Raw genomic sequence first — 18,329 nt, 5'->3', positions numbered from 1 at the left:
AGTGTATGGAGGTTTTGCTTTGCATTTCAAATTCTCTCCTCCAAAGGACTTAAATTTGTGCTCAAATATTTCACAAGATATTGAATGACCTGCTTTAGGATTCCCAGTAGCCACCCAATGGTACTAAATTTTCTAGTGAATATAATTGTTTTGATGTTTTACATTCACATTTTACTATGTTTACATTTTTAAAACATTTACATTTAAATTTTTATTCTCATTGATGAACTTTAAAAACTCTTCTCCAAGAGTGATATTTCTTTAATTCATCTCAGTTTATCTGCTTCCTAGTTTTGAGGTACTTTGTTTATATTCTTTTGTAGTATCAGTTGTTAAGTTGCCTTTAATTTTTATCATCTTAGTTCTCATAACTAAGATGAGGAAAATAAGGAGTGGATTTTGTTTTTTCAAAAAAAGACATCAAACTAGATTATCTTCCTGGGTCTGACAGTTCAAATTAATCAACTCTTTTTTTTTTTTTTTTCCTTACTGGCAGAGAGAGAGAGAAAAAAAATGAGGGGAATGATTGAGAGAGAGACAGCTGAAGTCGGTCAGTGCTCAGGAAGAGAGGGTGTGTTCCTCAAGCTCTGAAGAATCAAGTGCATATGCATTTAATTAGCAACATCCTGGTACTCGGTGCCTCATTTACACGCTCTTATTTGGTGTGTTACATTTCTGCCATTATCCTTGTGAAAGGAATTTTAGAGACAAAACAGGCAGGCTTAGGGAATAAAGAGGGTCCATGGGAGAGGAATGCATATGTGAAGGACAGAGGTATCTCTGCCTTGAGCAATTAAAGCAACTATAAGGCAGATCAAAAGCAACCCTGTCCTGAGCAGCTTGGAGAGCCATAAGGGGAAATAAAACATCTCCAGCCAGGACAACTGAGAGAGAGAGCCATAAGGGAGGAGATCAAAAGCAACTCCAACCTGAACAGATTAGATGGATATGTGAAGGATAGAGAAATGCCACAGGATAAGGGGGAAGGAAGACTTACATTCATGGAGGATAAAAAAAAAAAAAGTCACAGGATATGGGGAAGAAGGAAACATTTTCACAGGGGATAGAGGAATGTTGCAAGATAAGGGGGAGGGGAAGGGGGGCACCACGTGGGCTTTGAGCTTTGAAACTGATACTGTGTAGCAGAATGACCAGTGAGGAAAGCATGGGGGTCCTAAATTGAGGAAGGGTCCAATTAGAAAGGGTCAGGGTCAGACAAAGAGCATAGAAACTGGAGACAAAAGGACATGAGACACACTTTTAGATCTTAGATTTTTATTTATTTATTTATTTATTTTAGAGAGAGAGAGAGAGAGAGAGAGAGAGAGAGAGAGAGAGAACGAACGAACAACAGGCTTTTCCCCTTTGGGGATCCCCTGCCCAGATGGAGTTTGTATATGCTTCCAATAAACTTCTACATTATTTATTAAAGAAGCCTTTAGTCCATGAATTTATGCTTCATCTTTGTCAGACAAGAACCCACGAGAAGAAAAGTCTGCACCCCGAGCCCCACGTTTCACTTGCTTCTACATTGCGGGAGAAAATAATTGAAACAATCAATTCAGTCAACTGGAGTAAGCATAGCATGAAATCCTGGGGGGAGAAGCCTCTTTACTCCAGGGAGAGTAGCACCAGAGAGTGGCCCCCTCACCAAGGGGTTGTTTCAGTCCTCCAGCAGAAACCCTGCCCTCCCTGCAACTTATCTGTACAGGTGACAAGTCCTTGTCTATGCAGCTACAAGAAGCATGCGTGTGTCTGCATTTCTCTAAGGGAAAAGGGAAACTTCCTTTGCCACAATCCAGAGCAATCCATCTGTTTTCACAAGGGCCGTAGAGCTAGACACCTCCCTCCCGAATGAGCCTCAAGTAACAGATACTAGGTTTGTGCATCTCACTGAGGTCGGATGGTTTGGGAGACTCCCTCACACCTTCTCCCGGTGCTTCTGTTGCAAAGGCCTGCGAGAGGAAGTTGACGGGGCTTCTTCCCACGGCGGGCACGGCTGCGTGTCAGCCCCACGCGGCGTTCGCGGCTCCAGTGGGTCCAGCCAGAGCCAGGAGGCGGGCAGTGCGGGCTGCTGGCCAACTGGGGGATGCGAGGGCATCCGCGCGGCAGCGACCCGGCTCGGTCTAATGAAAACATGGACTTTTCCTGTGAGTAAATAACCTGCCTGCTTGGTTTTCATTCCCAAACGATCCCTGTTTGGTGACGTTTCGCCTGGCAGCGCCGTGGCTGCCGCCGCCCCCGCGGGCCTAGCTCGCCGAGCCTCCGCTCAGCTCCGCGGGGACCCGGGAGAACAGCGTCCTCCCGGGGGGCGGGGGCAGCTCCCCTCCAAGGCCGGGTCCCCTCCGGCGATCGGGCAGGCGCCAGCTTGGGAGGACAGCCCTGCCTCTACCTCCTCCTCTCGGAGGTCAGAATCGGAGGGAAAGGAATCCGTGCAATTCGCAGGGAAGGGAGGCCAGAGCCTCCGCCAGCCGCTATCCTACCGCCCGGGACAAATCCGGGTTTCTCTCGACCCTCTTCCCCCCCCACCCCCCCGGCACCCCTAGTCATTCTTTTCCGAATTTCCACACCAGTCTACCTGAGTCCTCGTACACATGATTTTGATCCGTTTTCCAACAGTTTCAGCGTGTGTGTGTCTCTATTCCAAAATCTCACCCTACCGGCGTCTGCACCCCTTTGCCAAGTGTGGGTGGCGGAGCCCTGGGTGACTCCCCTCGGGACCACCCACGCACTTCCCTCTGCTCGGCTGTTAGCAGCAGGTGCAGCGGGCACGAGTGGGGGTCTGCGCAGAGCTGGGGCGACGAGCCAGCAAGAGCCGGGGAGAGCGCAGACTCGGGACCTGGGAGCCCGGGGGGCGGTGTGGGAGCAGAGTGGGGAGAAGGGCTGAACCCCAGGCGCAGAGCCGGCGGCGATGGGGGTAGAGCGCTGGCTTTAAAAGGGCGGGGATGACTTTATGTATTCCTTATTTGATCCTTTGTGAAAGCAAACTCCCGCCTCCTCCCCTCCCCTTTGCCCCCCCCACCCCCACCCCCACCCCCTTCTCCCCGCTCCTTACAGGATCCTGGGCTGTGGGCGGCTGGGGAGCGCTCCCTGGGATGCAGCCTCCGAGGCTCCGGCTCGCCCAGCTGTTTCCTCCCGGCTCCCGAGCCCTGACACAGCTGGATTCGCTTAGCTGCTCTGCAAGGATCCGGAGCCAGCTCAGCAGCGTTTCACAAGGTAGCAACGCCGAGATGCCTTTTCTTTCGTTCGTATTATTTTTATTTTACAATAAGCTGTCGTTTTGGCTTGGAGGGTCCAAGAAGCATCCACGACCTCTTTACCGTGTTTAATCTAGGAATTGCAAGTGGGTTTTCTCAGAATTTAGATGTGGCTCACCTAATTGGTAATCAAGGTGGCAGAGTCTTCCAAAATAGACCCTTTCCGTTTTATGTAATGAGAGACCCGAAGAAGCTCTGGCTTCTCTATGATGCATAATCTGTATTCATTCCCTCTCTCCTCTCTCTCTCTGTCTCTTTCCCTCTCTCGCTCTCCCCCCTCTCTCCCCCTCTCCCCCTTTCCCTCTCTCCTTCTCTCCTTCATTTGTATCATTGGGAAACTCGTCCAGGGCCACTGAAAAGTCAGGAAAGGTTTACATCGGATTTAACACGGATTCCTACTTGCAACGTCAAATAATATCCGGAAACATTGCCACCAGACAAGTATGAGGATATTATTTTGGAGAAGCGATTAACCCCTACCAAAATATAAGGCGCCAGAGGGGAAGGTGAGACTGGAAGACAAGGAAGCCCCTTGGAGGAAAGCGATCTGGGGGACAGGCTGGAGGTGGGGTTCCAGCCCCCATACTTCAGTACCGGAGGGCATGGACAGCGTCTCCAGCCTGGGCTGCAGCCGCCGGGACAGAACTGCGCCGCCGCGGCCCCTGCTGCTGTCCTTGCCTCCGCCAGCCGCGGGGCTTCCCGCTCCTCGCATCTAGAAGGCGGTGCCTCCTCATAACCCCTCGTCCCCTCTCTCCTCCGTTAATAGAGGGAAAACAACGCTTCTCATCCACCTGCTACAGCGACCATACGGGGCTCGGAGGAGTGCTCTTGTTGCAACAGACTCAACTCTCAGCAGCAACTTCAAAAATAATTTTCCGTGGGGGCCTGGGAGACATGCAAACCGAGGAGTGAAGTCCCAAGTTCTTAGAGGCGCTGGGAAGTCATGGGCTCTGCAGTGAGGATCGAGGTGCTCAAAGGCCCACACTTTTTGGAATAAACAATGTTCACGAGAGGACGCCCCTGTTTTTGGACATAGCTTCGTGAGAGGAGGTTCCAGAACTATTCAGAATCCTACCTTAGAGAAACGAACAGACATCTAATTCTTTCACTGGGCAGGTAAGTGATAAGACTATTTTTTTTCCCTGCTTATTTACAACTCTACTTTTTCAAGAATTTCGCAGAAAGATATATACAGCATTATTTTTCCTTGTGGATGAAGTAGATAAACAACTTGATTTTTAAATAATTGTTCCTGCACCATGATCTTTGGAAATCTCTTGCCTAATAACCTAGTTGAATATTCTTATTGTTGAATATTTTATTTCTCTGAAGTCCCTTATATGACAAGAATATTAAAGAATTTATATTGGTTTATATTATTACAGTAAACTCTTAGCTGGGTATTTTTTATATTGCTGGCCTAACATACTTTTAAATTTATGTATGTCTTGGTTTTCCAAAATCTGGACTTTCGTTAAGAGGGTTTTGTTTTTTTTTATCTTATACTTGCAGTTTAAAGTGATCTTGTCTGTGTTACATAGTATGAAAAATTCAAAAAGTATCAAGTAGAGATTGTTTAACCACTCCTTCTATTACATTTTAGATCATTATAATTTGCCAAACAATGCACAGGAACAAACACATGTATGCATACACACCTGATTCCTCTTTCCACCTGAACACAAGTATACCTACACCTGTAGAATCCTAACTAAAAAATACACACATTTTTACTTAGTGTGGTCTTTCCTGCCTTTTAAAGCTTTTAAGACTGCTTGCTCAAAACACATTTGCCAGAAGGTAGAAAATGAGAAGCTTTAGTGTGCCTTTTAAATATATATATATATATATATATATGTATGTGTGTGTGTGTGTGTGTATGTGTATATATATATATATATATATATATATATATATATATATATATATTTACTAGAGGCCCGGTGCACGAAAACTAGTGCACTCAGGAGGGGGGTCCCTCAGCCTGCCTGTGCCCTCTCGCAGTCTGGGACCCCTCAGGGGATGTCCAACTGACAGCTTAAGCCGCAGTTGGACATCCTTAGTGCTGCCTGCCGCGGAGGTGGGAGAGGCTCCCACCAACTCCGTTGCACTCACAGCCGTCAGCCCAGCTTGTGGCTGAGCGGAGCTCCCCCTGTGGGAGCGCACTGACCACCAGGGGGCAGCTCCTGCGTTGAGCATCTGCCCCCTGGTGGTCAGTGCGCGTCACAGTGACCGGTGGTTCCTGGTGGCTCTGCCATTAGGGTCAATTTGCATATTACCCTTTTATTATATAGGATATATATATATATTTCAGAGAGGAAGCGAGAGGGAGTGAGAGATAGAAACATCAATGATGAGAGAGAATCACTGATTGGCTGCCTCCTGCATGCCCCTTACTGGGGATCGAGCTGGCAACTCAGGCATGTGCCCTTGACCAGAATTGAACCCAGGACCCTTCAGTCCACAGGCCGACGCTTTATCCACGAAGCCAAACCAGCTATGGCTTTTGTGTGCCTTTTTGGAGAGCTGTGTTTTTATAGCATTCTGACTTAGTTCTATAAAATAAGCCTGTCACTAAAATCCAGAAAAGTGGTAGAGGAAAATAGGTTCTTGACAGACCATAAACTTAAAAGTGTTCATTAAAACTGTTTTTTGTTGATTCTTATTTCTGGAGTCTTCCCCTGGAGCTTTAAAACTACCATCTTTCATAGTGACCTTGATAAGCATTTGGCTTTGATATAAAGGTTTCATTTAGGTAAAAGAAGTTACACAGATTTATAGCCTTCGCCCGACACTTCACTAAGGGCTCCATCAATTCCAGTGCACACATTCAGTTCTGTGGAGCGTGTTGACTTGCAAGGATGGACTTTTACAATCACGGAAGCACATGTGATGCTTATATGCATAACCAACACTGTGGAAAGAGTTTGCCCCTTTGAAAAACTACAGTTCCTTAGTTTATTTCTTTTAATTTGTAGGTCACATCCAAACGATAATGAAGTACTCCTAATACATACCCATACAGACATACCTGCTTTCTCAGTTTCAGCACAGAAATCCCAAGCCGAGTAAGATGGTATTTGTTGGTAGATTGATGGGCCCTTGTTTTGCATTGGCTGAGAGTAGCAATTACACTCGGAGGGGGAAAAAAATCATTCTTCACTGTCATTTACCATTTACCACGAGCCTGCTTGTTTAGCAGAAAGAGAGCAGAGACATCTGTGTCATTGAGCTGCTTGGGGGCTGTATTGCTCTTTATAGGTCAGAAATGACCACCGCCCTAGCCAGTTTGGCTCAGTGGAAAGAGTATCGGCCTGCGTACTGAAGGGTCCCAGGTTCGATTCCAGTCAAGGGCACATGCCCGGGTTGCAGGCTCAATCCCAGTGTAGGGCGTGCGCGAGGCAGCTGATCAATGACTCTCTGTCATCGTTGATGTTTCTGTCTTTCTCTCCTTCTTCCTTCCTCTCTGAAATAAGTAAAAACAAAAGAGAAATGACCATCATGTGAGGAGGAAATGTACCATTGATTTGGATTCCTTCCTAGGAGACCTACGATGTGCTCCTAACACAACCTGATATATATATTTTTTCTAACCTGAGAGATGTGAAAGTGAAACTGCCTCATGGAATAATTAATGATGCTTTAAGAGACGTATGGTATATTGTTAGACTGATATTTTGGTCGTCAGTGAACCTAGACTCTCATGGCTGGCACCTCATAAAAATGAAAGCAGAGAATGTATTCTAGGAAGCATCCTGTGGGTATGTGGCCACACTTACCTTCTAGTGGTACAGAGGGCAGGCTTTCCCTATGTGTGCGTGAAACGGCACGGAGTAAAAGGTATCTTTGCCTAAATCCTTTGGAGATTTAGTCATAGAAATTAATAACTCGAATTCTCCCTTCCAAGCACAGGCAAAGTGCACGGAAGCTCATAACAATCATTATCTTTGCAGAAATGTCATTTACATTGAGATAGAGTTTGGTAAATCAACTTAATGCCTACCTAGATGCTGATCTCTAAGTGCCTCCTTCCCAAGAAGAGTGGGTGTTAATGTTAGCAAATCTTTTTTTGCACATAATCACTTGTGTTTAAAGATAAGTCAATGCTTTATTCCAGGATATTCAGATCCCGGTAAAGGAAACTGCTTGATAGTTATTTTGGCCCATTAGGGAAAACGGATCATGGAGGTCTGCAGAGTACTTACTAGGCACAGTAATTCAACATCCCCTCCCCCTCCCCGGGTGAGGGCAGTGGTGGTGCTGACACTGCTTTGTTGGTAAAGGGTTGTTTTTGTTTTGTTTGTTTTAATTTTATTTTATTGTTTAAAGTATTACATATAGTAGTACATATATCTCCTTTTTTCCCCCCCATTGACCTTCCCCCAGACTCCCCTACCCACTGTCACATGCCCTCATCCCACCCGACCCCCAGTGTCTTGTGTCCATTGGTTGTGCTTATATGCATGCATACAAGTCCTTTGGTTGATCTCTTTCCCCTCCTCCCCAACACTCCCCGCCTTCCTGCTGTAATTTGACAGTCTGTTCGATGCTTTACTGCCTCTGTATCTATCTTCTTGTTCATCAGGTTATAATGTTCTTTATTTTCCATAAATGAGTGAGATCATGTGGTATTTTTCTTTCATTGCCTGGCTTATTTCACTTAGCATAATGCTCTCCAGTTCCATCCATGCTGCTGCAAATGGTGCAGCCACCTTGGAGAACGGTATGGAGTTTCCTCAAAAAACTAAAAATGGAACTCCCATTTGATCCAGTAATCCCACTTCTAGGAATATATCCCAAGAAACTAGAAACACCAATCAGAAAGGATATATGCACCCCTATGTTCATAGCAGCACAATTCACCATAGCTAAGATTTGGAAACAGCCTAGGTGCCCATCAGCAGATGAGTGGATTAGAAAACTATGGTACATCTACACAATGGAATACTATGCTGTGGTAAAAAAGATGGTAAAGTGTTAACCTTTGTTTACATTTGAGACACAAAGGAGAAAAGTGAAATAGGATTGCATTAACAGGAAATGTAAAGTGTATATAGGACCAGTGGATAATCAGAAATGAGCTCTGGGATCTGTCCAATTGCTTTTATTTATGTTTTTCAAAAGAAATGGTGTGTGGCAAGTGGGACAGGGAGTTCTGGCCTGAATCTTTAAATTGTAAAGTATTATATATTAAAAAAAAAACACCTCTTGTTTAACGTTTTGTGTAGATCCTCTGAATATTAACGGGATATTCTAATGTCATTACTGATACCTATTGGATTTCAGTGTCCAGAGTTTGCCTTAGAAATTTTGGGCGGGGATTTGAATCAAGATATGGGTATATAACAAAATATAAAAGTATGAGATGATTAGTTACTGGAATTGAAGAAGGCCCTCAGTAACTGACTTCTATTTTTATGTCATTTTAAAGATGTAAATTCTGGGCAAGCAGCTTGCTTAGTCACCCAATTCTAACGAGCAAGGTAAAAGCTACTAGTGAAGAAGGGCGTGTTGTAACCTGGAAATGATTTTTATAGTCATCTCAGCTCCCCAGAAACCTGTACAATGAATCATAGAATAGCACTCAAATGCTATTCTTATTTACTATTTTCTTCCTGTTTAGTTTAGGTGAATGAGTTATACAGGAGGCGTGCTCAAAGAGACGACATGCTGTAGTGTAAAATATGTTACCTATCATGATGGAGCAGAACAAGTGCTGTTTGGCAAAGATTAGGAGTCTTGAATGCTTGTCATTAGATCTTAGGCAAGTCACTGGACCCAGTGGAACTTTTCTTCTGTAAAAGGGGATACTGTCTGTACGGATTAAGGTACAATTCTAATATGGTTGACATCTAAATCTTTGTGGGATGAATGAGCAAATGCCTACTCTGTGAAATATTGGAAAGTCCCAATATAATGCTTTTGAGAGTGTTTTGGAGACAGAAGTGCTAGATTTTGAAGTAATAAGTAATCTTTAATAGCATTCATTTATTCCTTCATCAAAAACCTCCCTACTGATTACAATATGTAGGCATGCCTGTCTTCTATTTAAGAACTCTCAGTATAGATAATATGTTTTCTGTGCTAATTCAGCATCAATTTTCTTATATCTATTAATGGATTACATATTTGAATGCAGGTAGAAACTGGTTTAAGAATATTTATTATTGCCCCACCGGTGTGGCTCAGTGGTTGAGCATCAACCTATGAACCAGGAGGCCAGGGTTTGATTTTCCGTAAGGGCACATGCCTGGGTTGCAGGCTTAATCCCCAGTAGGGGGCTTGCAGGAGGCAGCCAATCAATGATTCCCTCTCACCATTGATGTTTCTATCTCTCTCTCTCTCCTTCTCCCTTCTTCTCTTCCCACCAGTTACATTATTTGGGGAAATATTGTCAAAAATACTGACAAATGCTGAAGATTTTAAAAGAAATTGTTGTGAGAAATAAGCAACTCTATTACACACACTTTAATTATTTGTGTGAAAATTAAATTTCTTGAAATTTTATCCGAATTTTATTTTTCTCAACTTGTTTTCTGAAAAAGAAGTATAATCATAGAATAAACAATTGAATGAAGCCTAGGATTCATTTACATTATTTACACAAGCATTGAAAACCCCAATAGGCTATTTCTTTTTCCTGAACAGAATTAACAAACCTCCAAATGAATGCAGTTTCTTCTCTCAGTGTGTAGTTCCAGAATATTTTCATAAGAACCTTACTTCAGTGTGCTTAGCTGAGCCAAATCATTGTGCTTTTACAGGTTTATCAAGGATACTTATTAAGAGATTGAATCCTAGGAGCAATATGGCACTCAGATAAAAGTTCTGAGTATCAATCTAAGACTATAACTATTCTTAATGAACATAAAGGCTGAACACTTGGAACAAGGCTGACATGTGGCCAAAAAAATATTTGGCATCTGATGAATTACTTAGCATTTCTTTTTGTAAAGAATAAAAGCTTTCTGGCTTCTAACAAAGAGTTTGTGAGTGTATGGCAGTATTTTGAACAAGGAGATCATTTATAAATGCAGTCTTTATATTTAGAAAATGATTACGGGAGGCAGCTGCAGGTTTTAATGACTTTTAATAAAGCACGTTATGAAGTGAGTTAGCAATGAATGTTTAACAGATGATACTAATTAAACACATTACAGAACATCATTACATCTATATGTTAAATTGTTAAAGCAATATATATGTTTCTGTAAAACCAGGGGTTTTATGTATGTTTCTATAATACCAGGGGTTTTGAAATTTTCTAGGGTATCTTGAAAGGAAGTTCAAGGCAGGTTAAATTTTAATGAATGGGATTAGTGTATCTACTAGCTCTGGGAAACCAATACAATTTTATTTATTTAAGTAATAAAGAAGCTGAAAACTTTTTAAATTTATATAGTATATAGAATTATAAAACAAGATTCATGTATGAACATATGAAGATACATTTCAACCATTTTAAATTCTTAAGTCTTTCATAAATAAAAGTGAATTTTACTTTGTAGAAAAAAATAGTTCGTTAGAAATAGTCTGAGTTCAATACTTGCTTTGCTGGCATTGCCAGAACTCAGTCATAAACTAAATGTCAAGTCAAGTGGTCAGAATACCGATGGACAGAAGCAAACACAACTCACAACTCACCGTGTCTGTTTGTGTAAGTAGGCTACCTCAGCATGCAGAATGATACAGTTTAGATTATTCCCCCCTCCCCCAGGATAAATTGCTTTTAAAGACTAAGCTTGGTCTCTGATCTCAAGAAGGCTGGCGTCTCATAAGACAAAGCAAGGATATTTAGAATCACAAGGTAGAGTTGGAAATGTAGTCACAGATTATCAGGTTAGGAAACTGACTCTGAGAAAATTTCTGAAACTTGTTAAAAGATTCAAATTTAGTTTATGACTGAGTTGAAATAGAACTGTAAATTATGGTTTAATCAATGATGATACTCCAAGAACATTAAAGGATAACTGAATACTGTTCAATGAATATCTCTTTATGGATCCATAGCCCAGGGTAAACTAGTAACCTAGGATGTTGAGAAGGTAGAGAAGTGGTAAGTTATAAGTCTTCCAGAATTTCAAGCAAATGAGATTGAATGCCCATCATAGATGCAACTAGGGATAACAAGGTTGTTATTTTTTAACTTTGCATTTATTTTTAAATATAGACTCAAAAGAAGTTGCAGAGATTCTTTATTTTTTTAAAATTATCTTTATTGTTGATAGTACTACTAATGTCCCCATTTCCCCTTCACCCATTTCCCGCCTCCCCCCTCCCCCCCACCCCGGCCTACTGCACTAACATGAAGCCTTCACTCAACCTCCCCAATGGTAACATCTTACATAATTATAGAACAGTAATATAACCAGGAATTTATATTGGCACAACATTGTCAAATAGATTATAAATCTCATTAAGAGTTCTTCAGTTTTGCCCTAACCGGTTTGGCTCAGTGGATAGAGTGTCGGCCTGTGGACTGAAGGATCCCAGGTTCGATTCCGGTCAAGGGCATGTACCTTGGTTGTGGGCACATCCCCAGTAGGGGGTGTGCAGGAGGCAGCTGATCGATGTTTCTCTCTCATCGATGTTTCTAACCTCCTATCCCTCTCCCTTCCTCTCTGTAAAAAATCAATAAATATATATTGAGTTCTTCAGTTTTTATCTGAAGTCATATGTATATGTCATTTTATGTACTTTATGCCATGTATAGATTTGCCATCACAATTAAGATAGAGAATAATTTTATCACCACAATAGACTTTCTTGTTCTGACTCTTAATAGTGTGGTCTACTCCCCAATTTCCTGGAAAACACAAATCTATTCTCCATCTCTAGAGTTCTGTTATTTTGAGAATGCTCTTTAAACAGTTTCATACAGTATATAATCTTTTGAGATTGGCTTTTGTTTTTCCATGCAACATAAGGCCGTTGAGATATATCAACATTGTTGCGTGTGCCAGAAGGTTATTTTAGTTGTTAAACAGTATTGCCTGATGTGAATGTACTGTTTTGTGGGCTTATCTAACAAAAGCTGAAGGACATTTGGGTTGTTTCCAGTTTGGGGCTACTATGAATAATGGCTTTTTGAACATTCACGTCTAGGTAGTTTGTTATGAGGTAATAGATGACCAGAATATTTTCCTATAAGTACACCTGAACACTTAACAGCAAAGGGCAATAAAACAAAGGACTTCGGACAAGTAATAATAGTTTTAAACTCTGGCATTCCAATAATGAAGATTGTTTTATACCATTTACTTTTGCTCTAAGAGCAGTAGGTATACAACAAAACTTTTCTAAGAATTAAGGCAAAAGTTTAAACAATTCAATAAAGTTCCCACACAATTATTGATTTTTCTAAGAAGACATTTTAGTTAATGCCATATTTGTTTTGTTAATCCGTACCCAAAGATATTTTTTCATTGATTTTTAGAGAGAGAGGAAGGCAGGGGGAGAGAGTGGAAGGCAGGGGGAGAGAGTGGAAGGGAGGAAGAGAGAGAGAAACATCCATGATCGATGTAAGAGAAACATAAGCGTCCCAGCTAGGGCTGGGATGGAGCCTGCAACCGAGGTACATGCCCTTGACCAGAATTGAACCCAGGACCCTTCAGTTGCTGGCCAGTAATCTTTCCCCTGAGCCAGACTGGCTAGGGCCAAGTGTTCAGTATCTTGATTTTGGTGAGAGTTTTAAATTTGTACACTTTAAATATGTGCACTGTTATATATCAATTAGCTTCACTAAAACTGTTATAAAAATTAATTCCATTTTCTGTACTTTCTAAAGATGAGACTACCGGAGTATTTAAAATAAATTGTGTGGCTAGTATTACATTTCTATTTGAAAATGCTAATCTAGATCTAACTGCCATTTTTCAGGAGATATGGAGGACAAAAATACGTTAGCACAACTAGGATTCGATCATCTGTATTCAGAATGTGGAGCGTTTAGGACAAGGACTAGACTTTTTCCAGAAACATATGGCAAGAGATACTATAATTAAAAAGGGACATAAGAAAAATAGCAACCCAATGCAACATGTGACTTTTCTTTGATTTTACATTTCTCTTTGTTTAGCTCTCTTGAAGACACTGTGTTCTCTCTCTCTCCCGCCCACTTTCTTTTAGTACCCCCCTCCCTCATTTTAGTTTCCTCTATGAAACATTACTCCAGTCAAGCCCATGAGCTTGTAATTCTGGTAGAGTCATTGGCTTTGTCTCTCTGCCTCCTATTTCATACCCTATCAGTAATGTCTGAAATTCTGCTTTGCCTTTGCCTTCTCCCCTCCATGGCAATGCTAGCAGCCTCCTAATTGGTCCCCTGACTTCTTTCATATCCAGGACATTCTTAGGTTTATTTTCCAAAACACAAATCCTAATCTTTACATGCCCTTAACTACTAACCTTGGTTGGCTGTCCATAACTGACAGGCTAACTCCTTGGCATCCGTTGCCACGCTGTTTGCAAGCTGAGCCCGTCTGGCTCTCTAATCTTATGTATAATCATTCTCCATGATATGTTCCAAAGCAACAAAATATCAACTCAGCATGTGCTAAGCACTTTGCATGTCATATCTAATTTCATCCGAACAAGAATCCTGAAAGGTAGGTAATTATAATCTCCATTTTATACATGGAGAAACATGACACATGTTTATGAAATTGGATACTCAAGATGAAAATCTTGGCTACATCGTCAGGATTCACATTAACTGCTGTGCTAATCTGCCAGTCCCTAACATTTAGTGGAATTCCTCCCTCTCGTTCTCCCTTCCTTCTGTTATGCTCTTGGACTTCATGACAGGAAATTAATTCATCATACTGCTTCCTACAAGTCAGTATCCCGACAGGAAACTAGATCACTGAAGTAGGTAATTTGAAGAAGGTTTAAGAAAAAAAAAAAATCTTATATACAAAGTCTGAGTGAGATATGGAAAAACAGCAAGAACTTGCCGTTTCCCACTGGAAGGCCTCTGAAGGGGCAGGTTGTAAATGGGAGCACTCACCTCATCCCAGAGATGGTGATTTTATGCATAGAGCTGCCTGCCAGGACTTGTGTGTCCCTGGAGAGGAACTTAGCCACCCCAAGGACTTCGTAATCAGGGCACACGAGATATTTGAGATATTTCTTAAACCTTAACTCTCAAGCTACTCAACAATTGCCATCTTATTCCTCAACCATCTACCGAATAGTTTAGTTTGAGTGTTGTACTTGAATCTCCTTAAGTGCTCCTTATATTTTTGGTTCAAATGCCCTCCATCTCCTCTAACAGCTGTAATTTGGTAAAACCCCATTTTGTTAAAATTTTCCACCCTCTAGATTTTTATTGGATTCTGCTATTCACGATAGACACTTAAAAGCTCAGTTCTGCCTGTTAAGCAAAACCAATAAAAATGATGGAGCGCCTCTAGGCCAGAAGGTTGTCCGTCTTTTGTTGAAACATTAAAGAAGCCATTGTCTCCACAGTTGCCATAACTACAAATTCTGAAGTACTCCCAGGCTCAGGGGATAGAGGAGACCGTTTCTTTAAAAGTTCCAGAGCCTCCCCTAGCCAGTTTTGCTCAGTGGATAGAGCAAAGGCCTGCAGACTTAGGGTCGCAGGTGCGATTCCAGTCAAGGGCACATGCCCTGAGGGCAGGCTCGATCCCCAGTAGGGGGCATGCAGGAGGCAGCCGTTCAGTGATTCTCTCTCATCATTGATGTTTCTCTCTCTCCCTCCCCCTTCCTCTCTGAAATCAATAAAAACATACTGTATTTAAAGCTGAAAAATAAAAAGTTCCAGAGCCTCTGAGAACCATGCTCTCCACATTATAAGTAGACTGATTCTCACTCCTTGCCTTTCACTCTCTGGTCCCAAAGCTTTTCCAGGCCAAGTAGAAAAAAATATCCCGTGCTTGTCCTTATTCCAGACGCCATCAGCATTTAAAGCCACGGTCTCTAGGTCTGATGCTTTTAGAAGCTGCTCTTCTTAGGACAGGGCTAGGGGTTGGCTTGTGGTTGGTGAGGAAGCCAGTTGGCATGCTGTTCATCAGTGTTGCTAATGAGTCCTTTGAAATGGTAGGACACATTTATATGAAAATATATCAAGAAGCAATGTCATCATTGCCCTAGCCGGTTTGGCTCAGTGGATAGAGCGTTGGCCTGTGGACTGAAGGGTCCCAGGTTCGATTCTGGTCAGGGACACATGCCTGGGTTGCGGGCTCAGTCCCCAGTGGCAGGTGTGCAGGAGGCAGCCAATCAATGATTCTCTCTCATCATTGATGTTTCTATATCTCTCCCCCTCTCCCTTTCTCTCTGAAATAAATAAAAATGTATTAAAAAAAAAAAAAGAATCAATGTCATCATGGCTTGGGAGAGGGGAGGTACTGTGAAACTATTTCCACATGCAACAAGGGTGATTTACAGCTTAATTACAAATTAATAATGATTACTCAATCCTTAAAAAAACAAAAGAAACTCAATCCTTGTGTGTTGAATTAAATGTAACTCAGCCCTTATGCCTAATCTATAATTCCCTGGTCTTGTTAAGAGAGGACCACTGCCTTTTTCTTTTCTTATGGGCATGAAGCTCACTTCATGAGATATTAATTGTTATTTACTTATTGTATGAATCCATGTGATATCAGTTCTTTAAAAAAGAGCATTACATGTGACAGATGGATTTATTGGATGTCTATGATTTTTGTGTTTTTTAATTGCGATAAGGAGAGATCTAAATTGCATGTACTCGTAGGTAACTTGTATAGTCTAAGAATGCCATAGTTCCAAAAGCTTGAGGCGTACTTGTTAATGTACCCTTTTGGGTTAATTGAGCTATCCTATTCTACTAATGTTTTTATGAGTATAATTATCACTGATGTAATCATTAATTCTCAAGCATGTTTCAGTTATTATGGGAACATGTGACCTTGAATGAAAGTTCAGAGGACAACTAGTTTCATTGAATATTTATGACTGTTCCTCTCTAAGTAAATCTTAAGTGTTAGCTCCTTCACTTCTATTAAAACTGAAGTTAAACATATTACCGACCATCTGAAATGTCCCATACATATAATTGATAAAATAAATAATTTATTTCCAGATTAAATCATAATAGTAAAGGTTTGGACAAGTGCTGTTTGCATTGTATATACTATTCCTCTTTAAGTTTCTACTTGCACTAAAATTTAGGCTCTTCACTTTTTTTTCTTTTTCAAATGAAGTCAGGAATTTAGGGGCAATGATATTTTTACATTTTTTTTTTTTGCCAATCAAGTAAAAGGCAACTTATTAATATCTCAGTATTTGTTTCATGCAAAGGATATACTTTTCTTTCTCAAAATGATAAATTTAATTATGAAGTAAATGTCTGGGCAGTTGATTTTGATTGACATGTAGAAAACTGTCAAGTTTCACCTTCACCATCTGCCAAATGTAGGCTATACTAAATGCTCCCTAGGTTTCCTTCATTTCTCAAAGCTCTGAGATGTGAATTTCTCCCAGAGTTGAAAAAAATAGTGTCACTGTTTTGAAACTACATTTCTTCCCTTACAAGGTGCTCATATCACACTTTTCCCCCCAGTTTAAAATGATATAAATCTGCTCTCTAAACAATACCAAAGCTATTTTTCTTTAGTTATTCATAAAACCCTTATCATCTTAGCGTTGGCAGGTAATATTGACTTTATTCCAACACTTTCATTTTTGGGGACAGTGAAATTTGGACTAAGAAAGATATGTCTTTGCTCTAATTTTACATAGTAATTAGTGGTCAAAGTAAGAATGAAAATTAAGTTTGCTGACATCTAACTCATCATACTATTATGGCACAGCAAATACTTCAAAGATGAAAGCAGTGAAGTTTTACCAGTGAAAGCAAATATAATCAGTGAGCTTAGAAATAAAAAACAAAATGTCATTAACTGAATGCTTACTATACCCAGATTTTAAATAACAAATCTAAATGAGTCCTCTGAACCCCATTTTACTTTGATACTACTGAAGCACAGAGAGAGTATACCATGGCCATAGTCATATGATCAGGAAGTGGCAACACTATTATTAGAAGGTGTAAATCTTTATTAATACCCATTTAATTATTTGAGACAATTTGTGAACATAGGGAGTGGCAAGAGTAGTCACTAGTATATATATACTGAGTGGCGAGATTATTAAGAGCACCTGACATTTGTAGGCAAATTAGCTGTACACTGCATCGTATGGGATATGGAAGCTGAAGGCCTGTTCGAACACCTTTGCTGTCTGCAGTTACCAAGATAAAATGTCTCCAATTCGCACAGGAACACAAGAATTGGACAGTCGAGCATTGGAAAAAAAGTCATGTGGTCCGATGAATCATGTTTCCAGTTGCATCATGCAGATGGCAGAGTGAGAATTTCGCGGAAGCAGCATGAAAGCATGCACCCCACATGCATGAGTACAACCCTTCAAGCTGTGTTATGGTTTGGGGCATGTTTTCCTGGCATGATTTGGACCCTTTAATTTGTGTGGAACAACGTCTGAATAGCACAGGATAACCTAAGTATCATTGCTGATCAAGTTCATCCTATCATGTTGATGGCGTATCCCAATGGAGATGGCTTCTTCCAACAAGACAATGCGCCATGCCACGGTACTCGTATTGTACAGGAGTGGTTTCAAGAACATGAGGGAGACTTTACCTTGCTTAGGTGGACCCTGCAATCACCAGATCTCAAGCCAATTGAGCATTTGTGGGACGAAGTTAAAAGAGCCATCAGGCAGCTGGTTCTACAACCATCAAATCTCACAGAACTGGACAGTGCTATTCATCAGGCATGGTTGATGAATAGCACTGTTCGTCAGATTCCTTGCATCACCTTTCAACATCTCGTGGAGTTGATGCCAAGAAGAATTGCTGCAGTATTGAAGGCAAAAGGTGGCCCAACAAAGTACTGATGGGGTGGTCATAATAATCTGGCCACTCAGTGTACTTGTGCATGAAAAAAAAATTATAAAGAACAGGTATCACCCCTTTTTTCACAGGACATCTGAAGAAAGGAACCAGGTCATGAGAAATTCTATAAGATAAACATTTTGGTGCTGTTATATCCA

The 18,329-nt window shown here is 41.3% G+C and overlaps 1 long non-coding RNA gene across 1 annotated transcript in view; it reads left to right on the top strand.

Annotated features, from left to right (window-relative positions):
• The first annotated feature begins 4,243 nt into the window (after positions 1 to 4,243).
• Positions 4,244 to 18,329, top strand: part of LOC307114271 — a 44,227-nt gene continuing 30,141 nt past the window's right edge. The window contains exon 1 of the long non-coding RNA XR_013814966.1: positions 4,244 to 4,373. This is a non-coding gene — a long non-coding RNA (uncharacterized lncRNA). The remainder of the gene's footprint in view (positions 4,374 to 18,329) is intronic.

Source organism: Cnephaeus nilssonii (genome assembly GCF_951640355.1).
Source record: "Cnephaeus nilssonii genome assembly, chromosome: 18".
NCBI classification, from domain to species: domain Eukaryota; kingdom Metazoa; phylum Chordata; class Mammalia; order Chiroptera; family Vespertilionidae; genus Cnephaeus; species Cnephaeus nilssonii.
The sequence above is the reverse complement of the archived record's forward strand: the minus strand, read 5'-3'. Positions and strand labels throughout refer to the sequence as shown.